The 16,794-nt window shown below is 30.8% G+C and overlaps 1 protein-coding gene across 2 annotated transcripts in view; it reads left to right on the plus strand.

Moving 5' to 3' along the window:
- The window catches only part of LOC147065652 (COMM domain-containing protein 4), a 77,934-nt gene that overhangs the window by 16,599 nt on the left and 44,541 nt on the right, over positions 1-16,794 (plus strand). The window lies entirely within an intron of this gene.

The raw sequence follows: 16,794 nt of genomic DNA on the forward strand, positions 1-16,794 counted from the left end.
TTTGCCACGGAAACGGTGTATTTCTGTACAAAACTAGTCCATCATTGTTAGCATCATCATCAAATGAACTAGTCATGGAGTTATGAAATCTTTGTGACGGTATAAAACTGTTGTGGTTGAAACTCCGCTTGCCTCCCCAACTGTTAAAAGTTGTTCTCTTAGACTCCTCATCTTTAAATGGAACCATCATGTAATTCAATTCATCTGATCTCTTTCCTTTCCACAGTCCGAATGGTATCCTCTTGGGTTGATCGCTTTTTGATCTTTTGCCTCCCCATGCTCGGAACGGTAAACGTTTAGGACCTCCATCGTCATCAGTGTTGCGTTTACCTCCCCAAGAACTGAACTTATGTCTTTTGTTCTTCTCCAAGCTATCACTCAATGTATTAATGTCATTTTCATGACGAAGTTGCTCTACAAGGTTCCAGCAGCTGGTTGTAATGACGGCATTATCATCCAAGAATGATCTTTTACCCCCCCAGGCATTAAAACTTTTCTTTACTTTAATATGTGAGAGACATTTATCTAGTATAGAATCGAGCATTTCTTTGTCTTGCAAAATGTCATTTCCATACATATTATCTTTATAGTATGACATAAGACTTAAAAGCTCATCAGTATTATCTCCATTATAAGCTTCATTCGATTCTAAAGACAACGAATCCTTATTTTTATCAGACAGTTGTTTGTCGTCTCCCGGTATATAATTTTCTTCAATCCGGGAAGGGTTATAGTTATGCTCTAATTTTCCATCTGACTCACTATTTTTATCGTTTTCATTTTCTGTTGGAGTGGATCTTTTTTGTCTCGCTTCTTTATGGTGATTGTAGTGCCATGCAGAGTTGCTCGCCGGTTTATTTGTGTGCGAATGTCCGTGGTGATTTGCTAGTTGTCCGTGGTCGACGTGTTGCGTTGACCCCATGGCAACTGCTCTGTACCACACCACCAGAAGAAGAACCCAAAGACGGGGCATCCTGAAACCAATGGAAAAAAAATCATTTAGTTACATAATATTATTATAGAACAAGAATTAGGAAAATTTTAAATAATCAGTCAAGTTTATGGACATCAATAAATTCTTTTCACTTGTATGGTGACGTTGTGATTAGATAAAAAGCTTACGATATTGTCATCACCTAGCCCCATTAGTCAATGTTAAGGCGAAGTCTTCACTGAGGCTTTTTTAAAGAGGCACCTAGCGGAAAAATACGAAGCTTGTAATTTGAGACATTTTTTTGATGATTTACAATTTCAACTGTATTAATGAATAAATATGTATCTGAAAACATTAAAAAGAAAAATATTTTTTATTTTAAGTCAAAGATAAACTTACAATTGTAAAAAATGTAATAAAATGTGAATTTGTTGAATCAGACCGCACCCTATTATTACATATATTTTATAGTCATATTTATTATTAAAATTTAGTTTACTAAGTTTTCTAAGCATCACCTAAGAGATTTTTGACTAATTCATAGTTTTAATATTTTTTATATCTATTTTAAAAAACATCGATTTTTATAAAAAATATAAATGTGTATAACTTGAAATCCTTTTTATTTATATCAAATTTTATTTATGTATGGTCTTAATATGTTTCTTTTTAATGTTTTCAGATACATATTTATTCATTAATACAGTTGAAATTGTAAATTATCAAAAAAATATCTTAAATTGCAAGCTTCGTATTTTTCCGCTAGGTGCCTCTTTAAAAAAGGCTCAGTGAAGACTTCGCCTTAAGGGACAGTTCAGTTGTGCTGGGAGCCACTATTTCTACAGCATTAGAAACCCACAGAACACATTTAAATGTTCATCATTTATAATGAAACAAATAATTTTCATAATATTAATAATTGATAATTATTAATTAATTAAACTGGTGTTTAGTGGTGCTGAAACAGTTGTAAACTTAAATGACTCAATTAAAATAGAATTAACAAATATAACTTTGTTTCAAAACCATAATAATTAGGAAATGTGTTATGTATACGCCCTTTTATACTATATTTTATTCCTTGTTATATTATTCTTTGTTACCCCTGTATAATATTGAGAAGCCCTGATGTATAATTATCAATACTTATCGTATTTACTCGTCGCGACATTATTTAAACTAACTAAGTGCTTTCCATTGTAATGTAAACAAACAATACTAAATTTCTAGCTAAATTACTTACTATCATAAACATACATCCCTGCATAATAAGTGCAACGTCCAAAACTTTCCTTTGTCTCATTCCATTATAAATTGCTAGATACTCACAAGTATCGACACCTCAGAGGCCAGTAATAATCCTAAGTTCCGACTGTCCAGGTCTATCCAGACTTCTCCGTATTCTGACTTGTAAGTAATGTAAGTGAAAATTATTATAACTGTACGTGTGATTTGTGTTGTGAATTGAATAAATAAACATAAAATAAATTATTAGTGTTTAATTATATTAAATCCATAACATAAAATTTGGTGTCAGTCGTGGGATTTAGCTTAAATAACGTGAAGTGTATTAATTAATATTACTAAACGGTGAATTTTATTCTTTAAAACCAAGCAAGAATCCATTAAAAATAAAAATAAAACACGTAACTATACATAATAATAAATTTTAAAAGTACATCGATTTAGAATCGAACGGAAATTAATCTTACACATTACTCAAGTTTTCAAGTCTTCTTCATTTATAAATAAAACTGCAAGTCTCCAAGAAGCTTCCAAGTCTCCAAATCTCTACATCTTCAAGTCTCCAAGTCTCTGCAAATCTCCAAGAGGTCTCCAAGTCTCCAAATCTACAAGTGTCTGTGTCTCAATCTCTCGTGTCTCCAAATCTCCAAGTGTCTGTGTCTCAATCTCTCGTGTCTCCAAATCTCCAAGTGTCTGTGTCTCAATCTCTCGTGTCTCCAAATCTCCAAGTGTCTGTGTCTCTAGCTCTTGTGTCTCCTAATCTCCAAGAAAGCTCAAACCTCCAAGTCCGGAATCACCTACTCAACAAGATCTACAATGAATCTTTTCCTTATAATCTGTTTGTAAGTAATAATATCTGTTATTATTATAAGTATTATTTTTGTCATAATCTTACTCTCGTTACACAGTGAAAACACACACATAAAATGTCTACACTTACCATTGACACTCTCATGAAATTCATTTCAACTTTTGACGGAGAAAGGAAAAATCTTTATCCATTTTTAAAAGATTGCGACTCTGCATTTGAATTATGTTCCGAACCATTAAAAAATACATTATTAAAATACATGATTCATAGAATAGAAGGTAAAGCCAAATATACTATTGCTAACTTTGCATTCGAAACATACTCAGAATTCAAATCATTTTTAATATCTACATACGGTGACAACAAACATACCTCACAATTAGAATTAGAATTAAGAAATTGTAAACAAAATTATAATGAACCTATAATTAATTTCATTCAACGAGTAGAAGCATGTACTAATAACTTGATAGGCGCAACGCGATTCTCAACTAGTGATGATAATGAGTTGAAAGGTCGAATTAAACAAATAGAAGATAGCGCATTAAATACATTTATTCTAGGTGCAAATACACAAATATCAATGGCGGTCAGACTTTCTAAGCCAAAGACTTTAGTTGAAGCTACAAATATAGCGATAGAAGAGGAAAAAGTATTAAGTGCCATTAAGGAAATGAACATTAATAATTCTAGAAACAATAACTATCATTCTAGACAGCCCAACGTAAATCCTTTTAGAAATTCTCAAATAAAACGGGAACATAACATTAATCAATTTATAGCTGACAACAGCACACCTCGTAATTACGCAAATAATGTAAAATTCTGTAGATATTGTAAAAAATCAGGTCACATATCAGAAGAGTGTAGAAAACGCCAATTCAATAATAAAAATCAAAATTCGCGAAACTTTTCTCCGAACGTTCAGAACAGTCATAACGGTCAAACATCTCAAACCCCGCGAAGTCAGTTTCAAAATCGTCAATCTCCACACAATACACAGAATAATCCTCAAAATAATTTAAACTCCCAGCACTCCCGGAATCCTGCCAATTCCAGGAACGTGCGAAACATTCAGGCAGAATATTCTCACTAGAACCTATTACGGCATATGTGGAATTACCATATGATAGTATAATAAGGAAATCCCTTAGGCTATTGCTTGATACTGGTGCAGATATTTCATTAGTAAAGATGAATTCCCTTAATGAGGAAGAATTGGTCAATGAAACCGAAATAATCACACTTAAAGGTATCGATAACTCTCCAAATCCTGTGAAAACTCTTGGCATAGTTAATTTGTTATTTCCATTGAAATATAAGCAATTAGAGCATACTTTCCATATGATTCCAAATGATGTCACCAATGTTCCATTAGACGGACAATTAGGTCATGATTTTTTCCTAAATAACCACGCGAAAATCGATTATGAAACGAATACGTTGATCATCCACAACGAAATCATTCCTATTTTTAATAATAATACTAATCCTATCTTTTCTCTTAATCCTAGATCCGAAACCCTTATAGAATTAATTGTCCAAAATCCAGAAATCAAACATGGTATAATACCAGATGTCCAAATCCTTCCAGACGTATATCTATCACGAGCTCTTACTACAGTACGTCCAGGAAATAAAGTCTATGCAACTATTCTTAATAATAGTGAAAAGTCAGTTAATATTTTATCGAACGAAATAACTCTTGAACCATTTGACGAGCGTGAAAGTTTTCTATTTTTTACAAACACATCTAGTAAAGATTCCTCTCGCAATCAACGGGTTGAGAAAGAATTACGGCTATCTCATCTGAACAATGAGGAAGCTGATTCAATTATATCATTATGCCACGAGTATAATAATATATTTCATTTAGATGGTGATCTATTAACCCATACCAACTCAACTCATCATAAGATACCTGTTACATCTCAAGTTCCAATATACACTAAATCATATAGGTATCCAGAAGTACATAAAATTGAAGTCCAAGACCAAATAGATAAAATGCTTTCTCAAAATATAATAGAGCATTCTACTTCACCATGGTCCTCACCACTTTGGGTCGTGCCTAAAAAGGACGATGCCTCTGGTAAAAAGAAATGGAGGGTAGTAATAGATTATAGAAAACTCAATGACGTCACTATCAATGATAGCTATCCAATACCTAATATTTCAGACATCTTAGATCAATTAGGTCATTCAAAATATTTTACAACGCTTGACTTAGCCTCCGGTTTTCATCAAATCCCTATGTCACCTGAAGACGCAGATAAAACCGCTTTCTCCACAAATCAAGGACATTATCAATTTTCAAAAATGAGTTTTGGTTTAAAAAATGCACCATCTTGTTTCCAAAGGCTAATGAACAATGTTTTATCCGGTTTACAAGGAATTAAATGCTTTGTGTATTTAGACGATATAGTTATATATGCAGATTCAATCGAATCTCATTCTCGAAAACTGCGCGAGATATTTCAGCGTCTCGATCAACACAACCTAAAGCTACAGCCAGACAAATGCGAATTTATGCGTCACGAAGTCGCATACTTAGGTCATATTATTTCCGAAGAAGGAGTTAAACCAAATCCCTCAAAAATCAATTCTGTTACCAATTTCCCTAGACCTAAGAATCCTAAAGATATCAAATCTTTCCTCGGAATGGTAGGATATTATAGGAAGTTCATTCCTAATTTTTCTAAAATCTCTCAAAATCTCACATGTTTGTTGAAAAAAGATGTAGTTTTCAATTGGACTAAGCTGCAGGAAGATGCTTTCCAATCATTAAAAACCAAATTAACAACGGAACCTATACTTCAATATCCCGATTTCACGCAACCGTTTAACCTCACAACGGATGCTTCTAACTTTGCTATAGGTGCTGTATTATCTCAAGGATCATTAGCAAAAGATTTACCAATTGCATATGCATCTCGTACATTGAATAGAGCTGAATCTAATTACTCCACGACAGAACGAGAACTATTAGCGATCGTATGGGCATGTAAACACTTTAGACCTTATCTATACGGTAGAAAATTTAAAATATTTACTGATCATCGCCCCCTTTCTTGGCTTTTTAACGTAAAAGACCCAGGTTCTAGACTCGTAAGATGGAGATTAAAATTAGAAGAGTATGACTATGAAATTATTTATAAACCAGGTAAACTGAACTCTAATGCTGATGCTCTATCACGAATCGAAAATCAAGGTGTAATCTTAATAAATAACCCTTCTACCTCCACTAGTATTCAATCATACAATGACTTTCTTGAAAAACAAAATGAATCTTTTAATACTAATTTAATTGAAATAGATGAATCAATTCTTAATCAAAAGCAATCCATCGCACACTGTATCTCTAATGATAAGTCTATGTCCAAAGGTCTTGCTCTCGAAATTAGTACCATGATCAATAATTACGATGAATTGTTAGATACACACTCTCAAATAGGTGATGTACTCAAATCAATAGTATCTAAAAACAACATTTACCATTTGATTACGAAACAAAATTTTTGGGAAAAACCAAGTTATATTTCTATTTTTCAAGCAATCTCTAATCTTAAAACTATCCTAATAAATAATAACGAACCATGTATCTCTTTTCCACAACTTGGGTGCGGTTTAGATAATCTTAATTGGGAAAAAATAAAAAAAATTATTCAGTATATTTTCCATAATGTAAATATAGATATCACGATATGTAATAACAAAATAATTAACCCTAAGCATGATGAAATACCCTCAATATTAAAGGAATATCATGACTCTCCTCTTAGCGGACATTCAGGATATCATAGAACTTTAAATCGTGTAAAACTAAAATATAAATGGACCAATATGCAAAAAGATATTAAAACATACATTAAACAATGCGAATCTTGCCAGAAAAATAAAATATCTCGTCAAAATCTTAAACAACCGATAGAAATAACTACAACTAGCCAAAAACCTTTCGAACGTATTGCTTTAGATATAGTAGGTCCCCTTCCTTTAACAGAAAATGGTAATAAGTACATATTAACTCTTCAAGATGACTTAACCAAATATTCTCAATGTTATCCTATTCCTAATCATGAAGCCGTTACTATTGCAACTCAATTGACTTCAAAGTTTATTTGTCAATTTGGAATTCCAGAAAAAATACTTACAGATCAAGGAAAGGATTTTACCTCTAATATTCTTAAGGAAGTAGCCAAACTTTCTAAAATAGAACAAATACAAACAAGCGCATATACTCCTCAAAGCAACGGTTCTTTAGAACGCAGTCATGCTACTTTAGCTGATTATCTAAAACACTATATCTCTCCTAGCCAGACTGATTGGGATGAATGGTTACCCTTTGCTATGTTCAGTTACAACACTACTCCACATACTGCTACAAAATTTACACCATTTGAACTTGTTTATGGAAATCAACCTAAGTTACCAACAGCTATTAAAACATCCGAATTTAAGTACACATACGATTCATTTTTAGACAATCTTAAACTCAAACTTACAAAATCACATGAAATAGCAAGAAAAAATTTAATAAGAGAAAAAGAAAAAACACAAATTAGGCATAATAAAGACAAAACCCTACGAACATTCGAAATTGGCGATAAAATATATCTTACGAATAATGCCTCTAAATTAAATAAATCTAAAAAACTGTCCCCTAATTTCCAAGGACCTTACGAAATCATAAAGGTCAATGGTCCTCTAAATGTTACTATTAAGATAAAAAATAAATTAATTAAGGTACATACTAACCGAGTGAAACATGCTGTTTCAGATCCATCACAGTAAACACATACGCATTAGATTACGACAACCAAAATATCAACAAATCTCCTGGTCTTCTCTACGATAATTTGGGAAAACTTACATTCTACGACTCCAGCTGGAAGCTCATCACACATTACAACATAACCTTTTTAAATAATAAAATCAACCTAGCTGAACAGATCTATATCAAAACGTCTCACATTTGTCATTTCATATCTAGAAAAACCGAAAATAATATTTGCTCTTCTAAACTAGAATACTTAAAAAATAAAATTCCTGTTCTAATCAAACTGGAAAATACTATATCTCAATTGGTAGGACATTCTCAGAACCACACGCGATCAAAACGCGGACTCATAAACGTCATTGGTAGCATTAGTAAAACTCTCTTTGGAACGTTAGATTCTCAAGATGCCAGTTACTATGATGAAGCTATAAAAAAAATATCTAAAGAAGATATCGAAATCTTGCATTTGCTTAAAGATCAAACTCAAGTTATAACAACCACTATCAATAATTTTAATCAAACCATTTCTAATCTTAATGATAATGAAAAAATATTCAATGCTAACATACAAAATTTTAACAAACACATACATACTATTCAATCAACTCAAGATGAAATAAAAACAATAGAATTAGTTTTATCACACTATACCTCATTAACATTTTTTATTAACGAATTGGAAATCGAATTGAATACCATTATATCATCTATCCTTTTTGCTAGATCAAATCAAATCCATCCATCTATTATCTCCCCAAACCAATTACTAGAAGAACTACGTAAAACTCAATCGCTTTTACCAGAAGGTTTTAGCTACCCCGTGTCATTAGATATCGAAAACATTCACTATCTATTAACCATTATTAATATAAAATTATATTATATCAATAAAAACATAATCTACAAAATTTCTATACCATACACTAATAACAATGTCTATGACTTATATCATTTAATTTCTTTACCTGTTTACACTCCAAATGGTTTCATATCTGTTCATCCATCTCAAAAATACCTAGCTTACTCCACAACAAAAATTCAATATACTCTATTACAAACACTAGAAAATTGTTATGAATTATCTAATCAAAATTTTATTTGTAAACAAATGAATGTAATACATACTAGCAATTCCAGACCTATTTGCGAAACAGAGTTAATAAATTCCAATATAATACCTAAATCTTGCATAGTTCAACAAACTTTTGAAAATTAGACATTTGGTATAAACTATCAACAAATAACCAATGGGTATATGTCTTCTCAGAACCATCTACAATTACTTTAAGTTGTAACTCTAAAATAACCGATGTAACTTTATATAATGTAGGAATACTATCGTTGAAACCTGGATGTAAAGGTTATACAAAAAATGTCATGTTAACCACTGAAATTGTACAAACATATTCTAATTATAATGCTTTTATTCCTAATATAAATATACTAGATGATGATTGTTGTAAAGAAGAAATAAATAAAACAATCCCTTTTCCTCCCTTACAGCCATTACACTATGCTAACGCAGGATTAGAAAATCTGCACTTAATCTCACACAAAATAAACTCTATCTCAGATAATATAGACAATCTGTTAGATCAACCTAAATTCAAACAACAAATGAATACATACCAATATTTCATGTATATTATCTCTATATGTATTGTTATTTACCTCTTGTATAAACTGTATAATTTATGTAATAAGAAATGCTCTAAAATACTATCTATAGAAGGTGCCGATGACACCAATAGACCTGTCAATAATATATTCAATGTCTGCTTCAATAATCAAAATCCTCCAGATGATGTTGAACTAAGTGAAATAACAAATTTAAACCTAACTCAACCAAATGAAGTAAATGTTCACCCATCCACATCAACTGTTAGGAGAAGCGCAAGATTAATAAATAAAATTAATTAATATTATCTAACATAAACTCATGGCAAAATTGTCAACCATAAGTTTATTCTTTTAGGAGGGAGTTGTTATGTATACGCCCTTTTATACTATATTTTATTCCTTGTTATATTATTCTTTGTTACCCCTGTATAATATTGAGAAGCCCTGATGTATAATTATCAATACTTATCGTATTTACTCGTCGCGACATTATTTAAACTAACTAAGTGCTTTCCATTGTAATGTAAACAAACAATACTAAATTTCTAGCTAAATTACTTACTATCATAAACATACATCCCTGCATAATAAGTGCAACGTCCAAAACTTTCCTTTGTCTCATTCCATTATAAATTGCTAGATACTCACAAGTATCGACACCTCAGAGGCCAGTAATAATCCTAAGTTCCGACTGTCCAGGTCTATCCAGACTTCTCCGTATTCTGACTTGTAAGTAATGTAAGTGAAAATTATTATAACTGTACGTGTGATTTGTGTTGTGAATTGAATAAATAAACATAAAATAAATTATTAGTGTTTAATTATATTAAATCCATAACAAATGTCTAACATCTAGTGACTGAATTATATATAATGAATGCAAATAAATATAGTGGACTCCATAAAGCCTTGCCTTACACACTTGTAAGGCACTGCTTCTTATACGTGGGGTTCTGAGTTTGATTCCCGGTGAGGTGTTTCTGTGATTGTTTCACTATTGCAATTGGTACTCTCAGGGTCTGCTGTAGGGTTAATTATTCAATAATGTTTCTTAAAACAATAATAAATATTCTTTAATTAAAAATAGGTGGTTATAATATTATTTATATACCTGTTATATAATGAGCATTCATTGAAATGTTTGGATATTATCACTTATTTTTATACTAGAAGAATTTTGAATAACTTTTTTATTTTTAATGTATTTTTTAAAAAAATAAAACATCTCTGCATCTTTACAATAACATGTTTTTAGTTGCTTTTGACATATTTCAAAAATATCGGTCAGTTTTAAGTATAAAATTCAAATTTTATGAAAATCATCTGCAGTAATGATCAAAGGTCATTATTTTTAAAACCTAATTTATATTATTTCCTAAAATTTTAAAAATTAATAAACAATATTATGCAATACTACATATTAAAATTTTATTGCCAATATGTCTTGCAATTCTACCACTAGATGTCACTAGTGAGAAGGAATTATTACAGGTTGAGATCAAGGATAATAAGACTGGTTTCTGTCTGAAAAATGATTTTCCACAATAACGAGATTCTCATTTTTGGAGAAATTGTAAATGAGTTTTCTAAATACTCCGGAAATTTTCTCCATGTGTGTACATTGAATAGGTATTCAAATCTGAGGACACCTAAATACATAAATTGAAAAAAAAACTGAACGGGAAACCAAAATCTTTCAGCTCGAAGGAAAGCTAATAAATAAAAATAGTAATAAACCAATCTCGAATCTCGAGAAAAAAATAGTAAAAACATAAGCTCAAGAACTATTAGGCACATTTCACCTTAATGTAAAAATCTCTATTATTTTCTAAATTAAAATATACCTGGGTACTGTTAAATTAAATATATCTGAATATAGGTTTGCATAACATACTTGCCTATTGAACAAGTGCAAACATTTTATGATGAGTTGGGAGGAATATAGTACCTACCAGTGGCGAGGGGTGGAGGTAGGCTGTTAAGATTCAACATAAATAGTGCACACTAAACTAGGCATACTTATTTGTTTTCATTAAACTAATAATACAATTTGCAGATGGTGCTGGTTAGTTTTTAAAATTCAAATAAACCCTGCCTAAACCAAACCATAATAGTTGCTAAAATTTGATTTTAGGTATGGTCCCAATATTGAAGCTCGATTTGATATAAATAAAAAGGATTTCAAGTTATACACATTTATATTTTTATAAAAGTCGGTGATTTTTAAAATGAATATAAAAAATATTAAAACGATGAATTAGTCAAAAATCTACACGACGTACCTACAATTGAAAACTTAATAAACTAAATTTTAATGATAAATATGACCATAAAATATAATATAATAATAAGATGTGACCCTACAACGAATTCACATTGTATTACATTTTTTACAATTGTAAGCTTATCTTTGAATTAAAAAAAAATGTATTTTTAATGTTTTCTGATACATTTTTATTAATTAATACAGTTGAAATTGTAAATTATCAAAAAAAAAACTTAAATTGCAAGCTTCGTATTTTTCCGCTAGGTTCTCTGCTGGCATGCCTCTCCTCCTTAAGAATGTATATTACAGATAGTATCGGATAGTTATTTAAAATTCTTTAATCCTTGCCCAACCAAACCAATATCGATAAACAATATTCTTTTATCTATAAAATATCTAAAATTATCTATGGTTTAATGGCATCATTTTAGTGATTTTATAGATGAATGAATATTTTTTGACTATCCACTATGGCTTGATTAAGGATGGTTGAATTGAATTTTAAAAACTAATAAACACTAGGTATTTACACATCGTAGTCTTGGTTGAATGAAAACAAATACGTTTGACTGACTAACTTTAGTGTGCACTATTTATGTCGGATCGTAACAGCTTACCTCCACCCTTCGCCAATGGTACCTATCTACAGTTTCACAAAGAATTATTGTTATAAAATATTTAGAATTATTATTAGGACGAAATGAATATTTTCCATTGCTGAATCACCATTTCGTAAATAATAAAATTTTTAATTAAATCATTTTAAATCGTAATAAAATGTCGCAGTTACAAAATATTTCGCGGTTTCCAGAAGGACAGACTTTGATAATACGAAAAAAAAATCTTTATATTATGACCTATCTACAACGCCGGTTGATATTAATATGGTTCCACTTGATTTTTTGTCGAATTGACGGAAAAGCAAAATGTTAGTATAAGCACCGACCGTCGTTTGATATATTGTTTAATATTTCCGGGATTATCTCGTCGCGGACTCAGAAATCTGAGGTAATACACGGAGCTATTTTAACCCATGGCGGGTTTGAAATATTGCTACATCTCGAAGATGTTTGTTTACTGAGCCTGCTACGTCCACCATTCTCTTTTTCCTCTCTTTTGTCTTTAGCCTTTCGCTAAGGCTACTGTGGCTATTTTTAACATTGTTTTGTTATAACTTATAAAACACCGTTATAGGTATGTTATAACATTAACGCGTGATAATATAAAATTGGAAAATGTTTTTTTTACGCCACGCAATATCAAATTTATATTAGTTGTTTTAGTGTGCGGTTGTTGATTTATCGTTTCCATTATACTGAAATGTAATACAGGGTCCGGCAAAGGAGTAGTACGGTATTAATAAAAATAATAAATAACTATCACGGGCCGTTCACTGTTAAATTTATTAATTAACTAAAACGCGCTTTCTGTCTCACAAAGCGTCCCACACTGCATTTAAAAACACTGAGATTCAGACCATTAAGGAAGGCATGGGGTTTAGAGGTTTATAACACTGTGGCATCCGCTAGTTAGAGGGCCTCCCTAATATTCTTATAATTTAATAAAGCGGCGATGTTACGGTTTTCCCTGGGCCGCTTACTATAAGAGATATGAATTGTTCACCACTTATTTTGTTGTAGATATTTGGTAAGCATGTATCTACTATATTTTCAGTGTACCTATAACATATTTTTAAAAACTACTGAATTAAAAATGAAGATATTTTAATATGAGGTGATATATTCATAAAACTGATTTCTTTACCTAATATTAATACGTAAATCGATAATTTGTAAAATTGATTGTTTGGAAGAATATAATATTGCAAATTTGCAAATTTCTTACGGGTCGAATTTTTTTTAATGTTTTGTATCATGGAAATTGTTGAAAAATCATGGCAATAAATTAAGTAGGTACCTAGGTACCATTTATAAAATGATGCACATTTAGTCCCTATTTTTCCGTGTTTGTTTTAAAACGATTAACTCTGTAAATTATGTAGATACAACTGCAAAACTTCTAGACAAAATTTGAAAACGTCCCGTAATTAAGATGAAATCCTAAATTAGACACTGTATTGATATCTACCTGTTTCCCGTGTATGACTAATGGGTATGCGTATTTACGTGTTATGTATATCGATTTCTGAAGGTCAACATCAATAAATTCCCAGTGTAATCTGAATTTGAAATTATGTGATTCGTTGTGTAAAACGTTAAAAACATAGAATTATGCATTATTTCGATGTGATGATTTGACAGTCCGCAAGAGCAAGCCATATAAGCGCTGTTATAAAATCGGAAAATCGTTAAATGTCACTTGCGCGCTTTTGTCTTTCAAAAGTTGATGTTATGTTTTATTAGGGGCTTATTAGGGGTTTATTAGGGGTCCCGAAAACGAAAATTCCGAAAGCCGAAATATCTAATGTCAAATTGGGTAGAAAACTTAAAAATATATGATATTGTTATCTTAGGAACAGCGTTTGAAATGGAAGATTTTACGAACCGGAGCGCTCGATAATATTCCGAAAATATTTACACATTTATGTAATAATTGTAAGTATGTATGTATTATATGGAAATATAGACTCAGACAGCCTAATGGAGTAAGTCTTTAAACTTGTGGCATGCAAGATTAGAGTGTAATGTTGTCACATCATAAATATAGTATTTTTGTTACTATGATTCCAACAAGTTTCGTATAAACTTAAAAAATCATATAAAGTACTTTCTAATAATTCACCAATCGGAATGCAATAATTAATTTTTTCACGAGACGGAGCGATAATCTCGGGTATTTCCGAGTGTTCCGGTCCATTCCGAGCGCTGCTTAAGAATCATACTAGATAAGAATGTAATTATTTAAAAAAAAATCTGGAATTATAATATAGGTATAATTTGAAGACATAGGCATAAGTATTTTTTGCCTATATTAACTGTGGTAATTCAAGCGTCAAAACGTCGCAATTGGTATTTAGTATGAATATTCATGATGCATTAGGTGTGAAATTTTCTTTAATATAACCACAACTTGACAAGTTATGTAATAATAAATAAGATGTCATTTTGAATCCTTTGAAAGATTATTTTTGTTAGGTACCTACAGTATTATTTTTTTTCTCACAAACACAAATGTTTCCAATGACCTTAGCGAAACAAATTTGCCCCATATAACGTTAATTAGAAAGAGTCACTGTTGTTACAGTTGCTATTTTTAGGTATAAATTGTTTCCCTTTGTTGATTTAATTGAGATTTTTTTTAATTGTTTCTTCATACCTACATAATATTTATTTATATAATTCATAATGGACGTCGCGTCTCTTTGTTGTTCAGTGGTTTCCAGGCGAGGGGAGAATTGTTTTCTCTTGTGCATCTACGCGTGTTTACAATTTCGTCAAAACAATTAAGTAGGTATATGTATATTTCTTATATAATATAAGTTGTGATTAAGTGGAAACGTATCGTGTAAAATTTATTGGTAAAGAATTTGAAACAGTGGTTTTTGATAATTCTACTTTATCCGAGTCATTTACGTTGACAGCTGTTTCGGGTGATGAACACATATTCTGAACGGCCGTGATAGAGCGAGAAGGTATATATATCTGTATCAGCTAAATTCGACTTGTCCAAAGATGGTTTTATTGCCTGAAACATCTGTCAAAGTAGAATTAACAAAAAATAACTTTGTTTCAAAATCAATAAAATGAAATTTTACCAAGTAAACGCCAATTCAAGTCCAGACCAATCAATATAGGTCCATTAATTTACAACGTCATACACTCCGTGAACAATTAATAATTAATATTGTAAAATTGTATAAAAACTGTTCATGTTTTTGAATGCAGAATAAAACAAATGCAAAATGTACCGAAAAAGCAGGTGACCATATTTGTAAGAATTTTTTTACTGCTTCGTCGTAAGTTGCGAATGTTGTTTTGATTAAAGTGCGCAAATTTTAATACTTCTATATATAATTTCGGAGCGGATTTTTTTTTCAACCTATTAAACGTTAGCAGGCATAATACTAAATTGTTTATGTTAAACTAGGGTTGAGTTTTAGCTAGCGCTTAGATGTTGTGATTCTCGATTTTTTCGATTCTAAATGTTCGAGAGTTCAGGAATGTTTTATTCTCGAGAATTATAGATTTTTTTTTCGTTTCTTGAGATTATCCAGAAAAACGCGGCGTGTTAGGTACATAGGTAGGTACATACTTAGGTACCTAATTAATTTATCCAAATATTTTTGCCAGTCATTGGCGAGTTTTGAAAGTTGTCAGGTGTATTTTTAAATGTATCTGAAACCGTGGACTCGCAATATTGTCTATTGAAGTGGAGATGACATTTAAATTAAATTTTGTGGTACTTATATATTTTGTTATAAATAGTGTATTTCTTAGATATTAAAGTCATTAAAGGATAATAAAAAATACTGTATAATAGGGTGGCATTTTGACGCTGCCTAGGGGCGGCATTTTGTCTAGGGACGTCACTGATTATTTAACATTATTATCTTGACTTATAAAATATAATTTAATTTTGAGATCTTGTTTTATATATTCCTAGCCGAAGTACCCGGCTTCGCACAAGCTTCACTGATCGATATTTATTTATATTGCTTAACAAAATAATGATAATTACATTTTCTATATCAAAATAACTGTATCTATGCATACAATAAATGTCAACTTTAAAATAATTCTCTCAGCAGAAAAAGTCAAACAAAAGATCATCAAATTAAACTCGAATCAAAAATATTCAAACTCTAACTATAAGTGAAGTTATTCAAAATTGTAATACGAGTATATAAACAAATTTTATTTTTTATTTATATACATAATTATAATATAATTGCCACATAATATAGGTAGTGAAAATTAAGTGCAGGTTGTTTTGACCAACCTATTGAGCCTTGCACTCGATCAAATACACATTAAAAAACCAACATAGACTGTCAGATCAGCTGCGGGTTTGAACCTACGTTCTATGGCATAATAATAATAATAAAATAAATAACACATGATAATAGAAATTAATCGTTTCACAAAAAGTAAAGTAAAATGAACATTTAAAATTATAAAAAGATAAAAGAGTTAGGTGGGTAGGTACAAATATATATTTGAATGCCTGAGTGTCTGAGC

This window comes from Rhyacophila brunnea, unplaced genomic scaffold (genome assembly GCF_057557595.1).
Source record: "Rhyacophila brunnea isolate RB1 unplaced genomic scaffold, BYU_Rbru_1.0 scaffold_6, whole genome shotgun sequence".
Taxonomy (NCBI): Eukaryota; Metazoa; Arthropoda; class Insecta; order Trichoptera; family Rhyacophilidae; genus Rhyacophila; species Rhyacophila brunnea.